The following is a 20,052-nucleotide window of genomic DNA, read 5'->3' on the forward strand; positions in this document are numbered from 1 at the left end:
AAGAGAGCATTGTAGTTCATTGCGCTGTGCAGCACCGGAACTTCCCAGGTTCAGAAAAGAACTGTTAAAGCTGGAAATAACTGGCACAGATTCAAACCAGTCTGGCACACTTGACAATGGAACTCCTGGCTGGATCCAGTATCACGGCTACCTTTCTTTCCTTCGAATTGTAATCGTTCAGAAAAAATACTAACCTGCTGCCTTCTGAACCTCTCGTGCAGATTGATTGAGGCACCTCTCTGAGCTGTGCGGCCCACGCATTGATTTATTGTCTGGCTGGATTCAAATCAAAACTCCGCAAAACTTCCCCATTCTGAGCTTCATGGTTTTAGAGCTTGTGTCAAACGCTGAGTAAGGAATCAGTCCTTTCGATCTCGTGAAAAGGAGGAAGTGGGCTGATTTCCTTCTTCCAAATGCCTGAGGATGCTGCAGAGATGAAAAAGATGAAGGAATGCTTGTTCCACCAGGCCTGCCCTATTGCTGTAAATGCTCTGCATGTTCAGGCCGAAGCCTGGGCTGCTGGTGAATTTGCTCCAAACAGGAGCTTACGGGTGTGGCAATGCTTATGTTGTCTCCTGCAACATAAACTGGGTATGGAAATCATCAATTTGAAGAATCCAACAGACTTTTGTAAGAGCTAATAGCCCTATACAAATATAATGTAGGCCTCTCCTCCTCAATCTCTTCCCTTGTTTGAGGTGTGGTGACCCTCACGTCAAACTAACGCAAGTAATCTCTCTCGAATGAGAGAGCAGTCCACTGGAGATTTTACCTTCATAGAGTCATAGAGTCCTAAAGCACAGAGACAGGTCTTTGGCACAACCTGGTCCATGCCAACCAAAATGTCCATCCATGCTAACCCCATTTCCCTGCACTTGGCCTATATCCTTCTCATCCTTTCCTGTTCACGTATTTGTCCAAATGCCTTTTAAATGTTGTTAATGTACCCACCTCAACCACTTCCACTGGCAGCTCATACCTTGTGCATACCACCCTCCGTGTAAAAAAAATTACCCCTCATGTTCTCTTTTATTCTTTCCCCTCGAACCTTAAACTGATGCCCTCTAGTCCCCGAACCCTGGGAAAAAGACAGAGTGCAATCACCATATCCATGCCTTTCCTGCTGAAGAGCTTTTGCCCGAAATGTCGATTTTCCTGCTCCTCGGATGCTGCCTGACCTGCTGTGCTTTTTCAGCACCACTCTCTCGACTCTGAACTCCAGCAGCTGCAGTACCCACTTTCGTCTATCCATGCCTCTCATGATCTTATACACTTCCATAAGATCCACCCTCCCCTCAGTCTCCTACGCTCCAAAGAAAAACTTCCTAGCTTGTCCAACCTCTCCCTATAACTCAGACCCTTTAGTCCTGGTAACATTCTTGTAAATTTCTTCGGCACTCTCTCCAGTTTAATAACATCCTTCCTATAGCAAGGTGACCAAAACTGAACACAAAACACCAGGTGTGGTTTCACCAACTTTCTACACATAACTTCCCAATTTCTATACTCAGTGCCCTGACTGATGAAGGCCAGTGTGCTAAAAGCCTCCTTCACTGCCCTGTCTACCTGGGACTCCACTTTCAGAGAACCATACACCTGAACTCCAAAGTCTCTCTGTTCCACTGCACCCCTTAAGGCCCTACCATTCACCATGGAGCTCCTACCTTGATTTGACTTTCCAAAATGCAAGACCTCACATTTATTTACATTAAACTCCATTTGCCATTTCTCGGCTGATCAAGGTCCTGCTGCAATTTCTGATAACCTATCTCACTGTCCCTGATACCTCGCATTTTTGTGTCATCAGCAAACTTACTAATCACGCCTTGTACTTTCTCATCCAAATCACTGACATAGATAACAAACAGTAACGCTCCCAGCACTGACCCCTGAGGCATTCCACTAGTCACAGGTATCCAATCCAACAAGCATCCTTCCACGATTACCCCCTGCTTCCTACCATCAAGCCAATTGTGTCCCCAGTTTGCCGGCTCCCCTTGGATTCCATGTGATCTAACCTTGCAGAGCAGCCTGCCATGTGGAACCTTCTCAAAGGCTTTACTGAAATCCATACAGACTACGCCAAAGACTATGCCCTCATCAACCTTCCTGGTCACATCAAAAACAACTCTAACACATTTGTGAGACACGATCATGGTTAGATACAGAGCAAAGCTCCCTCTACACTGTCCCCCCCATCAAACACTCCCAGGGACAGGGACAGCACGGGGTTAGATACAGAGCAAAGCTCCCCCTACACTGTCCCCCCATCAAACACTCCCAGGACAGGGACAGCACAAGTTTAGATACGGGGTAGAGCTCCCTCTACACTATCACACATCAAACACTCCCAGCACAGGGAGAGATTGGGGTTAGATAAAGAGGAAAGCTCCCTGTACACTGTTCCCATTAAAAACTCCCAGGACAGGGATAGCACGGAGTCAGATACAGAGTAAAGCTGCCTCTACACTGTCCCCATCAAGCCCTTCCTGAACATGGACAGCACAGGGTTAGATACAAAGTAAAGCTCCCACTACACTGACCTCCCCCCCCCTCCCCCGAACACTCCCAGGACAGGGACAGCTCGGGGTTATAGATACGGAGTAAAGCTCTCTCAACACAGACACCCCCTCAAACAGTCCCAGGACAGTGACAGCACAGGTTTAGATATGGGGTAAAGCTCCGTCCACATGGTCACCATCAAATACTCCCAGCACAGGGAGAGAATGAGGTTAGACACAGTGGAAAGCTCCCTGTACACTGTTCCCATTAAAATCTCCCAGGGACAGGGACAGCACAAGGTCAGATACAGAGTAAAGCTTCCCTTTAGCATCCCTCATCAAACAATCCCAGCACAGGATCAGCACAGGGTTAGATACAGAGTAAAGCTTCCTCTACACTGTCCCCCATCAAACACTCCCAGGACAGGGACAGCATGGATTTAGATCCAGAGTAAAGCTCACTCTACCCTGACCCCTCATCAAACACTGTTAGGACAGGGACAACTCAGGGTTAGATACAGAGTAAAGCTTCCTCTGCAACGTCCCTCATCAAACACTCCCAGGACAGGGACAGCACGGGGTTAGATACAGAGTAAAGCTCTCTCTACACTGTCCCCTCATCAAACACTCCCAGGATAGGGACAGCATGGGGTTAGATACAGAGTAAAGCTTCCTCTGCAGCGTCCCTCATCAAACACTCCCAGGGACAGGGACAGCACGGGGTTAGATACAGGGCAAAGCTCCCTCTACACTGTCCCCATCAAACATTCCCAGGGACAGGGACAGCACAGGGTTAGATACAGGGTAAAGCTTCCTCTACACTGTCCCCATCAAATACTCCCAGGGACAGGGACAGCACGAGGTTAGATACAGGGTAAAGCTCCCTCTACACTGTCCCTATCAAACACTCCCAAGACAGGGACAGCACGTGGTTAGATAGAGGGTCCAGTTCCCTCTGCACTGCCCCCCAGTAAACACTCCCAGGACAGGGACAGCATGGAGTTAGATACAGAGTAAAGCTCTGACCACACTGAACTCCCCCAACAACCCACCCCCATGATATACTCCCAGGAACAGTACAAGGATAGATGCAGAGTAACCTTCCCTCTATCTATCGCCATCAAACACTCACAGGACAGGGTTAAAAATCATACAACACCAGGTTACAGTCCAACAGGTTTAATTGGAAGCACACTAGCTTTCGGAGCAACGCTCCTTCATCAGGTGATAGTGGAGGGCTCGATCGTAACACAGAATTTATAGCAAACATTTACAGTGTGATGTAACTGAAATTATACATTGAAAAATTGATTGTCTGTTAAGCCTTTCATCTGTTAGAATACAGTGATAGTTTCACTTCTTTCATGTGTAAATCACAAAACCTTTTTTAAAAAAATGGTTGCATTCTCGGGTTAGCTGTTAACAATGGTGATAGCTAGACAATATGTTGAAGGTGTTAGCCCCCTGTGTTCTCTGTCTATGACCTGATGTTTAGATTGATTCTAATCTAAAAGGTGAGATAACAGAGTTTTACATAAATTCATGCAGTTTTTGAGCTCAGAGTTCTACATGATAGCTCAGAAATTCTCACCATACTGTCCCCATCAAACACTCCCGGGACAGGGACAGCATGGGGTTAGATACAGGGCAAAGCTCCCTCTACACTGTCCCCATCAGACTCTACCAGGACAGGTTTAGATAAGAGGTAAAGCTCTCCCTACACTATCATACATGGGCGGCATGGTGGTACAGCAGTTAGTGTCGCTGCCTCACAGCACCAAGGTCCCGGGTTCAGTTCCTGCCTCAGGCAACTGTCTGTGTGGAGTTTGCACATTGTCCCTGTGTCTGCGTGGGTTTCCTCTGGGAGCTCTGGTTTCCTCCCACAGTCCAAAAACGTGCAGGTTTGACCATGCTCAATTCCCCGTAGTGTTAGGTGAAGTGTTAGGAAATGTAGGGGTATGGGTGGGTTGCTCTTCGGCGGGTCGGTGTGGACTTGTTGGGCCGAAGGGCCTGTTTCCACACTGTAAGTAATCTAATCTTAAAAAAAACACTCCCAGGGACAGGGTCAGCACGGGGTTAGATACAGAGTAAAGTTCTCTCCACACAGACACTCCGTCTAACACTCCCAGGACAGGGACAGCATGGGTTTAGAGGCAGGGTAAAGCACCCTCTACACTATCACGCATCAAACACTCCCTGACCAGGGACAGCACAGAGTCAGATACAGGGTAAAGCTCCCTCTGCACTGTCCCCCATCAAACACTCCCAGGACAGGGACAGCACGGGGTCAGATAAAGGGTAAAACTCCCTCTACAGTGTCACACATCAAACAATCCCAGGACAGGGACAGCATGGAGTTATACACAGAGTAAAGTTCCCTGTACACTCTCCCCATCAAACACTCCCACAGCAGGGACTGCATGGGGTGAGCTACAGAGTAAAGCTCACTCTACACTGTCCCCCCATCACACACTCCCAGGACAGGGACAGCACGGGGTTAGATACAGAGTAACGCTCCCTCTACACTGTCCCCCTTTAAACATGCCCAGGACAGGGACAGTACAGGGTTAGATACAGAGTAAAGCTCTCTCTACACTGTCCCCCGTCAAACACTCCCAGCACAGGGACAGCATGGGTTTAGATACAGAGTAAAGCAGCCTCTACACTATCACACAACAAACACTCCCAGGACAGGATTGGCACGAAGTTAGATACAGAGTAAAGCTCTCTCTACACTGTCCCCCCATGAAACACTTCTAGGACAGGGACAGCACGGGGTTAGATACAGAGTAAAGCTCCCTGTACACTGTCCCCCATCAAACACTCCCAGGACAGGGACAGCATGGGATTAGATACAGAGTAAAGCTCCCTGTACACTGTCCCCCATCAAACACTCCCAGGACAGGGACAGCATGGGATTAGATACAGAGTAAAGCTCCCTGTACACTGTCCCCCATCAAACACTCCCAGGACAGGGACAGCATGGGATTAGATACAGAGTAAAGCTCCCTGTACACTGTCCCCCATCAAACATTCCCAGGACAGGGACAGCACATTTTTAGACACAGTGTAAATCTGTCTCTGCACTGTCCCCATCAAAAACTCCCAGCACAGGGTCAGCACGGAGTTAGATACAGGGTAAAGCTCTCTCTACACCATCAAAAGTCTAACACTCGCAGAATACGGACAGCATGGGGTTACATTCAGAGGAGAGCTCCCTGTACACTGTCCCCATCAAACACTCCCAGGGACTGGGACAGCACAGGCTCAGAGACAGAGTAAAGCTCCCTCTATAACGTCCCCTGTCAAACACTCCCAGGGACAGGGATAGCACAGGCTAGATAAAGAGTAAAGCTCGGTCAACATGGTCACCATCAAACACTCGCAGCACAGGTAGAGAATGGGGTTTGATGCAGAGGAAAGCTCCCTGTACACTACCCCTATCAAACAATCTAAATACAGAGTAAGGCGCCCTGTTCATAGTCCTCCATCAAACACCCCCAGGATAGGGAAAGAACCGGGTTCGATACAGATTAAGGGTCCCTCTATACTGTCCCCCAACAACACTCCCAGAGCAGGGATAGCACGGGGTTAGATACAGAGTGTAGCTCCCTGTACACTGTCCCCATCAAACACTCCCAGGACAGGGACAGCACGGGTTTAGATACAGGGTAAATCTCTCTCTACACTATCAAACATCTAACACTCCCAGGACAAGGGCAGCATGGGGTTAGATACAGAGTAAAGCTTCTCCACACTGTCCCCATCAAACACTTCCAGGACAGGGACAGCACGGGGTTACATACAGCGTAAAGCTCTCTCTACACAGACACCCGCTCAAATGCTCCCAGGACAGGGACAGCATTGGTTTAGATACCGAGTAAAGCTCCCTCTGCACTATCACACATCAAACACTCCCAGGACAGGGACAGCATGGGGTTAGATCCAGAGTAAAGCTCTCTCTACACTGTCCCCATCAAACACTCCCAGGACAGGGACAGCACGGGGTTAGATCCAGAGTAAAGCTCTCTCAGCATAGACACCCTCCTCAAACACTCCAAGGACAGGGACAGGTCGGGGTTAGATACAGAGTAAAGCATTTTAGTAAGGCATTTGATAAGGTTCCCCATGGTAGGCTTATGCGGAAAATCAGGAGGCATGGGATAGTGGGAAGTTTGGCCAGTTGGATAGAGAACTGGCTCACCGGTCAAAGTCAGAGAGTGGTGGGAGATGGTAAATATTCAGCCTGGAGCCCAGTTACAAGTGGAATTCCGCAGGGATCAGTTCTGGGTCCTCTGCTGTTTGTAATTTTTATTAATGACTTGGATGAGGGAGTCAAAGGGTGGGTCAGTAAATTTGCAGATGATACGAAGATTGGTGGAGTTGTGGATAGTGAGGAGGGCTGTTGTCGGCTGCAAAGGGACTTAGATATGATGCAGAGCTGGGCTGAGGAGTGGCAGATGGAGTTCAACCCTGTCAAGTGTGAGGTTGTCCATTTTGGAAGAACAAATAAGAATGTGGAATACAGGGTTAACGGTAGGGTTCTTAGTAAGGCGGAGGAACAGAGGGATCTTGGGGTCTATGTACATAGGTCTTTGAAAGTTGCCACTCAGGTGGATAGAGCCTGTAAGAAGGCCGATGGTGTTTTAGCGTTCATTAGCAGAAGGATTGAATTCAAGAGTCGTGAAGTGATGTTGCAGCTGTACAGGACCTTGGTAAGGCCACATTTGGAGTACTGTGTGCAGTTCTGGTCGCCTCACTTTAGGAAAGATGTGGAAGCTTTGGAGAGGGTGCAGAGGAGATTTACCAGGATGTTGCCTGGAATGGAGAATAGGTTGTACGAGGATAGGTTGAGAGTTCTCGGCCTTTTCTCATTGGAACAGTGAAGGATGAGGGGTGACTTGATAGAGGTTTATAAGATGATCAGAGGAATAGATAGAGTAGACAGTCAGAAACTTTTTCCCAGGGTACAACAGAGTGTTACAAGGGGACATAAATTTAAGGTGAAGGGTGGAAGGTATACAGGGGATGTCAGGGGTAGGTTCTTTACCCAGAGAGTGGTGGGGGCATGGAATGCGCTGCCTGTGGGAGTGGCAGAGTCAGAATCATTGATGACCTTTAAGCGGCAATTGGATAGGTACATGGATAGGTGCTTAAGCTAGGACAAATGTTCGGCACAACATGGTGGGCCGAAGGGCCTGTTCTGTGCTGTATTGTTCTACGTTCTAAAGCTCCCTCTACACTGTCCCCCCATCAAACACTCCCAGGACAGGGACAACACGGGGTTAGCTACAGAGTAAAGAGCCCTCGACAATGTCCACCCGTTAAACCCTCCCAGGACAGGGACAGCACAGGGTTAGGAACAGAGTAAAGCTTCCTCTACACTGTCACCCCATCGAACACTGTGAGGACAGGGACAGCATGGGGTTAGCGGCAGAGTAAAGCTCCTTCTACACTGTCCCCCATCATAAAATTTCCAGGATAGGGACAGCACGGGGTTAGGCGCAAAGTAAAACTCTCAGCATACCGTCCGCAACAAACACTCTCAGGACAGGGACAGCACAGGGTTAGGTACAGAGTAAAGCTCTCTCTACACTGTTCCCCCATCAACAGTCCCAGGACAGGGACAGCACAGGGTTAGATACAGGGCAAAGCGCTCTCTCCACTATCACACATCAAACACTCTCAGGACAGAGACAGCACGGAGTTATACACAGAATAATGTTCCCTGTACACTATCCCCACCAAACACTCCCAGCACAGGATCAGCACAGGGTTAGATACAGAGTAAAGCTCCTTCTACACTGTCCACCCATCTCACACTCTCAGGACAGGGACAGCACAGGGTTAGGTACAGAGTAAAGCTCTCTCTACACTGTTCCCCCATCAACACTCCCAGGACAGGGACAGCATAGGGTTAGATACAGAGTAACGTTCCTCTACACTGTCCCCCATCAAACATTCCCAGGACAGGAATAACACAGGGTTAGATACAGAGTAAGGTTTACTCCACGCTGTTCCCCCATCAAACACTCCCAGGACAGGGACGGCATGAGGCTAGATACAGAGTAAAGCTCCCTGTACACTGTCCCCTATCAGACACTCCCAGGACAGGGACGGGCACACAGTTAGATACAGAGTAAAGCTCCCTCTACACTGTCCCCCCATCAAACACTCCCAGGACAGGGACAGCACGGGGTTAGATACAGAGTAAAGCTCCCTGTACACTGTCTCCCATCAAACATTCTCAGGACAGGGACAGCAGAGTAAAGTTCCTCTACTCTGTAACGCATATAGATGAGTCTGATGAAATTGTAGTTGGTCCCATCTGGGAGGACCCTTCCGAACATTGATATACTGCACGATCTTGGGGACAAAACCCACAGCTTGCTGAAAGCAGTAACAAACATTCGGCCGCATTTGGAGGATTGGGTGCAGTTCTGTCCTCACACAATCATAAGGATGTGGCGGCTTTGGAGAGGGTGCAGAAGAGGTTTCCCAGGATATTGCATTGATTAGAGGGTATTAGTTATAAGGAGAGCTATAAGTCAGATGCTGAGAGGTGACCTGATAAAATATATATATATATATATATAAAATGATGAGAGGCACTGACAGGGTGGTTATTTGGAGTCTCTTTCCCAGGATGGAAGTGACAAATACTGCGGGAAATAGGTTTAAGATGAGAGGGGAGACAGATGTGCAAAGCAAGTTTTGTTTCCATTGAGTAAGGCAGGTGCCTGGATTATGCTCCCAGGATAGAAGCAGAAATGATAGCAAGATTTAAGAGGCATTTAGACAGACAGACAGGGACTAGAGGGATATGGATCATATGCAGCAGATGGGTGTTTTTGTCCTTGCTCCTTCCCATCACTGTCATCGGCTCCTCCTTGTCCTCACATTTCATCCCACCAGCCTCCGCATTCAAAGGATCATTCTCTGTTATTTCAAGCAATTCTAACAGACCACCATCACCAAACATATCTTCCCCTCACTCCCCCTCTATGCATTCCACAGGGATCGTTCCCTGCGGGACACTCTAGTCCATTCATCGACCACTAACCACCCACCCTCCCCTCCCAAAGGCATCTTCCCATGTAACCACAGAAGGTGTAACACCTGCCCCTTCCCCCCCTCCCTGATCACCATCCAGGGGCTGAAACACTCTTTCCAGGTGAAGCAGCATCTCACTTGTACCTCCTCCAATCTGGTGGATTGGATACACTGCACCCAATGTGGCCGACTGTACGTTGGAGAAACCAAACGCAGACTGAGTGACCACATTGCGGTACACCCCTGGTCTGTGCGCAAGCGTGACCCTGACCTTCCCGTAGCTGGTCCTTTGAACACAGCGTCCTGCTCACATGCCCACAATCCCCATGGCCTGCTGCAATGTTCCAGGATATCACAGCACCAACTGGAGGAACAATATCTCATCGTCAGAGTAGGCGGCCTTCTGGTCTTCATATTGAGTTCAACACCATCCAATTGGGAACCAACTCCCATTCCTTCCCTTTGGTTTAGCTTTACTTGCTCCATTCTCTGTCATCATGTCCTCTCTCCCCTCCCCCGACTCCAGTTCTTCCCAGTCTGGGAGGTAGACACACCATTGTTCTGCCATTATCACAGTCCAATCACTTAATGTGAACTATAAACACCCTTTTGCTCCAGCACACACCCTCAAACTATTGCATAAGGACTGTCCCCTGCACACTTCACTTCAGCTCTGATGAGCAGTCTTCCAGACTCCAAAGATTTGCTCTCTCTCCCCATGGATGCTGCCTGACTCGCTGTGATCTCCAGTTTTGTTGCTTTCTATACAGAGTCCAGCATCTGCAGTAATTTGCTCTTGTAGGCAGAAGGAATTACTTTCGAATGGTGATATGATCAGTGTAGACATGGTAGACTGCAGGGTCCGTCCCAGTGTTGTACTGCTCTCTGTCCCATGTTCTATGTCCACTTTGAAACTGAATTTTAAGTTCCCTCTCCATCTTTAACCTGAAACTGTAACTCCTTTTTCCCTGTTCCCATCACACACCCTTCAGACAGGTACAACACAGGGTGAAGGAGAGAGTAAGGTTTCCCACTGAAAATAAAGGTCCCCCTATTCTGTTGAATCTGAAATAAAGCTCCCATTCCCCTTTTAAATTGAAATTAAAGCTCTCTCTACACTGTCCACATCAAACTCAGGATAGGTACAGGTTCAGCTCAGATACCAGGTAAACCTTCCTCTACTCTTTTCAACTGAAAGGACCAACTTTTCTACGATTTTAATCTGAAAGGAAAACTCTCACAACATTGTTCTCACTAAACATTTCTAGTGCAGAGACAGTATTGGACTGGAGACACAGTAAAACTGTCTCCAAACAGCCTCCCAGCAAACACGTCCAGGTCAGGGACAGCACGGGGTTAAATACTGAGCAAAGCTCTCTGCACACTGTCCCTACCAAACACTCCCAGAGCAGGGACAGCACAGGGTTAGAGACAGAGTAAAGCTCCCTCCACACTGTCCCCCATCAAACACTCCCAGAGCAGGGACAGAACAGGGTTAGATACTGAGTAAAGCTGTCTGTACACTGTCATCATCAAACACTCCCAGGACAGGGACAGCACAGGGTTAGATACAGAGTAAAGCTCCCTCTACACTGCTTCCCCCATCAAACACTCCCAGGACAGGGACAGCATGGGGTGAGATACAGAATAACGCTCCCTCTACAGTGTCCCCCATCAAACACTCCCAGGACAGGGACAGCACAGGGTTAGATACAGAATAAAGCTCCCTCTACACTGTCCCCCCATCAAACACTCCTAGGACAGGGACAGCACAGGGTCAGATACAGAGTAAAGCTGCCTCTACACTGTCCCCCCATCAAACACTCCCAGGACAGGGACAGCACAGGGTTAGATACAGAGTAAAGCTCCCTCTACACTGTCCCCCCATCAAACACTCCCAGGGACAGGGACAGCATGGGGTTAGATACAGAGTAAAGCTCCCTCTCCACTGTCCCCCCATCAAACTCTCCCAGGGAAGCTCGGGGTTAGGTACGGAGGAGCATGTTGCATGTAATCCAGTGAAGTACAGTTTGATCTGGTGTGACCCAGAGTACTGAAGTGGGGATGACTTACTCAGTCAGTTTCTGTTAAGAGGAGTCCCACTGATATATTTGTCCCTCGTGCAGCCTTGTCCTCAGCACAGCTCTGTTGTACTGTTGGAGATGAGACGTGTTTGAGGAGACAAGGATCTTATTCCCATCCAGATCCTGCGATAGCCTGTTTGAGGAGGGCTAGTTTATTCCAGTCAGTGCACCTCCCACACCCTCTCCCTTTGTGACCCAGAAGTCACCGAAGGAAAATGCTTTGATTAGAAACAGCAGCACCTCAGCAAATTAAACCATTAGCCCGCCAGTGTGTTTTTCAAAGTGTTCATTCAACCACCAGGTTTAATCATCCTCAGCCAAATTCTTCTGAAATGAGGTGCCAGTTTGAACACAAACAGGAAGCAGACTTCACTGTTTGAGATTGCTCGTTCGAGACTGTCACTCAGTGGGATCTGATGGGAAGCTGCTGCTGCCCGGCACCAACTGTAAGACTTTTCCTGCAAGACGTTTCCTGCGGTTTTGTGAGAACATTTCTTCATCAGTCGCAGCATTATCTTGCAGGGAATAAAGCTAGGTCCCTCACAGCCCATATCAGCATCAGGAGAGTGAGGAGCAAGACTGGGTGATTTTCTTCCTGCAGCCTGGGTGTGAGGGACTGGAGGAAAATGGGTGTTTTGCCTGATTTACTGTGAATGACAGTGTCAAGGCCACAGTGCAGTTTTGCCATCCCAGCTACTGGGATTGCGCCAGAGACGGACTGCCCAGAAACCAGACCATGGCAGTGAAATGGTGGCAGCCATGGCAGCTGGTGGAGTGTCAATCCTTTTCAAATAAAAGTCTGAAACATCAAACCCGTCCCAGCCACCGAGTGCTATAAACCCCAACTGGTTCGCTAACATCCTCCAGGGAGGGAAATCTGCCGTCCTTTCCTGATCTGGCCGATATGTGACTCCAGACCCATAGCAATGTGGTTGGCTGTCAACCGCCCTCTGAAATGGCCCTGGGCAAAGCCACTCAGCTCATGGGTAATGAGGGATGGGCAACAAACACTGGCCATGCCAGCAATGCCCACATCCCAAGTGCATCTTCGGCAAAACAAAATCTGTGATCTGAAGTCAGAGATTCTTGACAGTGCAGGTTTTAGATTTGAGTCCCTACAGTGTGGAAACAGGCCCTTTGGCCCAACAAGTCTACACCATCCATCCAAAGAGTAACCCACCCAGACCCATTCCCCTACCCTATACTTACCCCTGACTAATCCACCTAACACTGTGGACAATTGAGCACAGCCAATCCACCCTCACCTGCACATCTGTGGGAGGAAACCGGAGCACCCGGAGGAAACCCACACAGACACGGGGAGAATGTGCAAACTCCACACAGACAGTTGCTCGAGGCTGGGATCAAGCGTGGGTCCCCAGTGCTGTGAGGCAGCGGTGCTAACCACTGAGACACCATGCTGCCCCTGAAGGTAGAGGCCATTCAACCCACTGAGTCTTCAGCAGCCCTCCAAGAGCATCCAATCTTCCCCCCCAACCACCCCCCCCCCTCCCCCCACCCCTCACATTCCCTATGGCCAACCCACCCTAACCTGCACATCCCTGGGCACTATGGGACAATTTAGCACGGCCAATCCCACCCTAACGTGCACATCCCTGGGCACTATGGGACAATTTAGCATGGCCAATCCACCCTAACCTGCACATTCCTGGGCACTATGGGACAATTTAGCATGGCCAATCCACCCTAACCTGCACATCCCTGGGTGCTATGGGCGGCCAATCCACCCTAACCTACACATCCCTGGACTCCATGATGTGGAGTAGTCGGTGTTGGACTGGGGTGGACAAAGTTAAAAATCCCACACCACCAGGTGATAGTCCAACAGGTTTATTTGGAAGCACTAGCTTTTGGAGCGACGCTCCTTCACAACCACCTGATGAAGGGGCAGTGCTCCGAAAGCTGGTGCTTCCAAATAAACCTGTTGGACTATCACCTGGTGGTGTGGGATTTTTAACTTCAGCTTTAGACTGTGAGAGGAAACTGGAGCGACCAGCAGGAACAGGGAGAATGTGCCAATTGCACACAACCAGCCACCCAAGGTTAGAATCAAACCTAGGGCCCAGCTGCCACCCACAAACCAGCCTTGAAGCATGTTGCATATTGTCTCCCAGTGCTAGGTATCATGGCTAAACGGACCATGTATCAGGTACTGTGACAAGCTGAATGAGACCTGACAGACTGGGTATGAGGGAAGGCCGTCAGTCACTCGATTTGAAATTATTTCTTAAATTAGAATTGAATAGATGTTATTTTTAAACATTCAGTTGGTCTGCTCAAGGACAGAAAGTTCATTTGGATTCATTGTCTAAATAACCCATATTCCTGTTTCTGCTGAGAGCTGGGTGTGCTTGGCGGTATTTTACAGAAAACCAGACAGATATTCTCAAGGGACTGAACAGCTGTTTCCTCTCAAACTGCAGTCTGCACAAACCACTGACTTTTATCAGGAAGAGGAGTTTAATATGGTTTGTCAATGCTGGGAACAAAATAGGTTGTAAACAATGGACAATCCTCGGTGTTAGGAACATGTTTATTGTCAGACCCACTGATGATAACCTGATCAAGACTTAATTCACTTGGGATCCTTCACTCAGGACAACAGTGTCTCACCATAACCACGATTAATTCTCACAGTCAGTATATCAGTCTAGATTTCAGAGATGTAGTGAGCTGAATCTTGGGCAAGTCTGGATTGAATTGAGTTTCTTTTTGGAGGGATTGTCGCTGTAGGGCTGAGTGGGTTCTCTTGCCCCATCTTACCAACCTCACCTCATCAATTGCTTCCCCTTTCCCTACTGCATCTCTCACATGCGATCGCCACCCCCATCTTATCACGTATCATTTCTGGAACAACTTCCATTCAGCAGATAGCCCATGAATTCACCGGCATCCCTCGCGCCTGCACCATCTTTGAAAGGTCTTGAGTTCTGAATAAAGACTGGTCGACGGAGCTGCCCTGCATATGCTCTGAGCATTGCCCTGGAGATGGCACAGAAAGGGGCAATTCGATGCCCCTGATTTGTGGGCAGGGTGCTGGAGGATCCTGCCTACATGGGACTTCCTCTTCCCCACAGGAGCAGCAGTGCAGACCACTTCACCAGAGCATGCCCGGTGTGGTCTTGGCCAACCTGGGTAAACCGACTGACTCCCACAGCTACCTGGACTACACCTCCTCCCACCCTGCCCCCTGTAAAAACGCCATCCCATATTCCCAATTCCTTCGTCTCCACCTCATCTGCTCCCAGGAGGACCAGTTCCAACACCGTACAGCCCAGATGGCCTCCTTCTTCAAGGACCGCAGATTCCCCCCAGACGTGATCGACGATGCCCTCCACCGCATCTCCTCCACTTCCCGCTCCTCCGCCCTTGAGCCCCGCTCCTCCAACCGCCACCAAGACAGAACCCCACTGGTTCTCACCTACCACCCCACCAACCTCCATATACAGCGTATCATCCGCCGTCATTTCCGCCACCTCCAAACGGACCCCACCACCAGGGATATATTTCCCTCCCCTCCCCTATCAGCGTTCCGCAAAGACCACTCCCTTCGCGACTCCCTCGTCAGGTCCCCACCCCCCACCAACCCAACCTCCACTCCCGGCACCTTCCCCTGCAACCGCAGGAAATGTAAAACTTGCGCCCACACCTCCTCCCTTACTTCCCTCCAAGGCCCCAAGGGATCCTTCCATATCCGCCACAAGTTCACCTGCACCTCCACACACATCATCTATTGCATCCGCTGCACCCGATGTGGCCTCCTCTATACTGGGGAGACGGGCCGCCTACTTGCGGAATGTTTCAGAGAACACCTCTGGGACGCCCGGACCAACCAACCCAACCGCCCCGTGGCTCAACACTTTAACTCTCCCTCCCACTCCACCGAGGACATGCAGGTCCTTGGACTCCTCCATCGCCAGAACATAACAACACGATGGCTGGAGGAGGAGCGCCTCATCTTCCACCTGGGAACCCTCCAACCATAAGGAATGAACTCAGATTTCTCCAGTTTCCTCATTTCCCCTCCCCCCACCTTGTCTCAGTCGGTTCCCTCAACTCAGCACCGCCCTCCTAACCTGCACTCTTCTTCCTGACCTCTCCGCCCCCACCCCACTCCAACCTATCACCCTCACCTTGACCTCCTTCCACCTATCACATCTCCATCGCCCCTCCCCCAAGTCCCTCCTCCCTACCTTTTATCTTAGCCTGCCTGGCACATTCTCCTCATTCCTGATGAAGGGCTCTGGCCCGAAACGTCGAATTTCCTGTTCCTTGGATGCTGCCTAACCTGCTGTGCTTTAACCAGCAACACATTTTCAACCTGGAGGAATGCCCAGCACTGCAGAAGGAAGGTCAATTGCCTTTTCCACTCTGTCAGGGTAACGCCTTCCCACTTGCACCAAGTGTCACCCACTTCCATTTCCCTTCAGACCCAACCATCATTCCCGAGCCACAGGAGAGCAGAAAAACTCCAGGTGAATGGTGGAGGTGGCTGACATTCGGCTCCTCATGATTGGAAAGGATGCCTGTCAATAGGACTGGGACAATCCTTCGCAGGATCCTGACTCTGACTGCCCCGAATGGTTGACTGACTGTCCAAATGCTTGCTCTGGTATGGGCAAGTCAGAAGGCTGCTCTTAGCTTACGTCCTGGACCAGCCCCCTCACCAAAGGCAACCTCCCCTACCTTGACTGAAGACTGCCAACACCCATTTCAAGTTTCCTGGCTTTGTTTCTGTACTAAATGTCTGAGGGGACAAGGCAAAGCAGGGATATTGTGATCATCTAGGTCAGCTCAAAGTTTGTGAGCACAAAGTGAGTCAGAGAACAACTCAGATACACAATCTGGTCCACTCCATGAGCTGATTCCATGGCCTTGAGTGTCAAGCATTATCATGGTAGCTGCAGCCCAAGAGACAGCACTGAAGTTGCAGAAGCATCCCGTCAGTAGAATGGAGATGAATCATGGTGAATCTTCAAGGCTGGCACATGTCAGATGCCAATGTCCATGGAGTTGGCTGTTTTTGGCTGGTGCCCATGAAGATGCTGGTGCCAGGGGTCAAAGATGGAGGTTGTTTGAAAGAAACAGCGAACTGAAGTTGCCAGGGATCTGCCTTGACATTCATTATCAAGAATTCTTGATGCCTAGTTTATTCGCAGCAAGGATATCGTAGAAAGCTGCACTTCAGTGAGGTGGTATGTGCATTTAATAAGATCATCAACAAACAATAATCCCCATTAATAGGCAACTCACCACTGCCCAGTGAGAATCTCCCCTTGCCACCTGGAACTTTATACAATCTCTATAATGCAGAAAGATGCCATTTGGCCCATTGAGTCTGAAGCAACCTTTTGAAGACCATCCTACTGAGACCCACCCCATCCCTGCTTGTACCCAGCTGACCTGCACACCACAGGGCAATTCTGTTTTAAAGCACAGCCAATCCACCTAACCTGCACATGGAATCGTAGAGGTGTACAGTACGGAAACAGAACCTTTGATCCAACTCGTCCATGCTGATCAGTAATCTCAACCCGATCTAGTTCCATTTGCCAGCACATGGCCCATATCCCTCTAAACCCTTCCTATTCATATACCCATCCAGATGCCTTTTAAATGTTGTAATTGTACCAGCCTCCACCACATCCTCTGGCAGCTCATTCCAAACACGTACCACCCTCTGCGTGAAAACGTTGCCCCTTAGGTCCTTTTTATATCTTTCCCCTCTCACCCTAAACCTATGCCCTCTAGGTCTGGACTCCCCCACCCCATGGAAAAGACCTTGTCTAATTAGCTTATCCATATCCTCAGCCTCCGACACTCCAGGGAAAACAGCCCCAGCCTGTTCAGCCTCTCCGTGTATCTCAAATCCTCCAACCCTGGCAACATCCTTGTAAATCTTTTCTGAACCCTTTCAAGTTTCACAACATCCTTCCAATAGGAGGGAGACCAGAATTGCACGCAATATTCCAATAGTGGCCTGACCAATGTCCTGTACAGCCGCAACATCTTTGGACTGTGGGAGGAAATCAGCAGAAACCCACACAGACAATGTGCAAACTCCACACAGACAGTCACCAGAGGATGGAATCAAGCCCAGGTCCCTGGTGCTATGAGCTACTGTACCAGGGACTGTAACTTAAAAGACTTGGAGGTGCTGGTGTTGGACTGGTGTGGGCAAAGTTAAAAATCACACAACACCAGGTTATAATCCAACAGGTTTATTTGGAAGCACTAGTTTTCGGAGCGCTGCTCCTTCATCAGGCATCGACCACCTGATGAAGGAGCGACGCTCCGAAAGCTAGTGCTTCCAAATAAACCTGTTGGACTATAACCTGGTGTTGTGTGATTTTTAACTGAGTTAAAAGAAGCAGCAAGTTTCTCCCAGCATTGAGATAGGCCTCACTGGAATTATCGCATACTTCTGCCATATTTCTCACCATGGCCTATGTTGCTCAGGTCCCTATCAAACATTGTCCAAAGTCATGCTGCTACATGCCGTCAATTTTCAGACCTCCACTCCTTCAAAACCAGGGCAGGTACACCTCAAAAATGGGACATGACGACAAATTGCTCAGTTGCCTCTACTACTGTAGTTGTAGCAATGTTAGGCCAAATAGAAATTTCATGGTGTCAGTAGAAGCCAAGATGTAATTGGTCAACTGCTTTAGACAGAGCCTGTGGTATTTTCCAGTCAACCTGTTCAGTGGTGTTATGACACCTCCAGAGTAGGTAGAACTTGAACCTCCTGAGTCAGAGGCAGGGACACTACTACTGTGCCACAAGAGCTCTAGCTATAGCCCGTGTTGCACACTTTCCAAACAGTATGGGCTGACAGGACAGTTGAAGAGAAATCGCCCAGCCAATTTCACTTCCTGTTTGTGGGAGGAAGTGAACTCCAGGAAGAGGAGGATGCAGTTTTTCAGACCTGTTTTATTTTCTCTCCAATCGCAGCAAGCACTTTACTCCACTTCTTCCTGCTTTCATTTGCATCTGCAGTGTCGCCTTGTGCTTTGGGCAAAAGGCTGTGCTTTCTTTTGAGAAAGTTTCTTCAGTTTTAAAATGAAACAGGGAAGTCTTCTGAAAAGAAAAAAAAGCTGTAATTGGACTTCCGTTCAAGCAGTTCCTTCTGAGAAGTGCCCAGATGAGCTAAGGCTGCTATGGGTCAGCAAATGGTTAATTGAAAGATCGAATTACTGCTGAACTCGAACCAACAGATTCTGTTGGAGGAGCAGAGAAAACAGGCTGAGAATAGAGCACAGATTGTGTTGTACAGTTAGAAAAGGCAGCACGCTGAAGACAAGAGGATAGAAAGGGATTGTAGATTATGATCTGAACAAAGACCAGTATTGCCACTGTTTCAGTTTAGCCAGAGTTAACCAGACTATTAGAAGTTAAAAATCACACAACACCTTCATCAGACCACCTGATGAAGGAGCAGCACTCTGAAATCTAGTGCTTCCAAATAAATCTGTTGGACTCTAACGTGGCATGGTGTGATTTTTTAACTTTGTCCACTCCAGTCCAACACCAGCCCCTCCAAATCAAGACTATTTGAAGGAATCAGAGAAGGGGATCAGGGGATTCTGTGCCATGAAAACTGTTGCGAGCTTTTATGAGAACTGTTATGAAAACTGGATGGAAGTTATGCAGGGGTTTAGACAATAGACAATGGACAATAGGTGCAGGAGTAGGCCATTCTGCCCTTCGAGTCTGCACCGCCATTCAATATGAACATGGCTGATCATTCCTAATCAGTATCCACTTCCTGCCTTATCTCCATAACCCTTGATTCCACTATCCTTGAGAGCTCTAAACAACGCTTTCTTAAATGAATCCAGAGACTGGGCCTCCACTGCCCTCTGGGGCAGAGCATTCCATACACCCACCACTCTCTGGGTGAAGAAGGTTCTCCTCATCTGTTTGCTGTTTGATTGACCATATCTGGGAACAGAGGAAGGGATATCGCTGTCAATGCCAGCAAATCAAAAGCCAAATCCATTGAGTGAGAGGTGAGAGATTCCGCCAACTGGACGCATCATATTTGTGCAAGACAGGCTCTTCTTCAGGTACAGAAAATATGCAGTTTCAAACCAACCTGTTGGGACTATTTCCTGAAGAAGGGCTTATGCCCGAAACGTTGAATTTCCTGTTCCTTGGATGCTGCCTGACCTGCTGCGCTTTTCCAGCAACACATTTTCAGCTCTGATCTCCAGCATCTGCAGACCTCACTTTCTCCTGTTGGGACTATAACCCAGTATCATTTGATTTTTGACCTGGTCCAACTCACTCAACTCCGGCATCCCCACATTCAGTCAGGTGTACCTTTGTTGTTCCAACCATACAAACGTTTTACTTGAATATAATTAGTCTGTTAATATTTGAATTCTGTT

At 48.9% G+C, this 20,052-nt stretch overlaps 1 protein-coding gene across 4 annotated transcripts in view; it reads right to left on the reverse strand.

Moving 5' to 3' along the window:
• Positions 1-11,969, reverse strand: part of LOC132805765 (calcitonin gene-related peptide type 1 receptor-like) — a 161,659-nt gene extending 149,690 nt beyond the window's left edge. For 2 of the 4 annotated variants that reach the window (XM_060821002.1, XM_060820999.1), the window contains exons 1-2: positions 11,628-11,969; positions 195-426 (exon numbers count right to left, since the gene is read on the reverse strand). The gene's annotated coding sequence lies outside the window, so the exon portion shown is untranslated. The remainder of the gene's footprint in view (positions 1-194; positions 427-11,627) is intronic. The other 2 variants (XM_060821003.1, XM_060821000.1) reach the window with 1 other exon arrangement.
• Between the last annotated feature and the right edge of the window lie 8,083 nt (positions 11,970-20,052).

This window comes from Hemiscyllium ocellatum, chromosome X (genome assembly GCF_020745735.1).
Source record: "Hemiscyllium ocellatum isolate sHemOce1 chromosome X, sHemOce1.pat.X.cur, whole genome shotgun sequence".
In the NCBI taxonomy this organism is placed as follows: Eukaryota; Metazoa; Chordata; class Chondrichthyes; order Orectolobiformes; family Hemiscylliidae; genus Hemiscyllium; species Hemiscyllium ocellatum.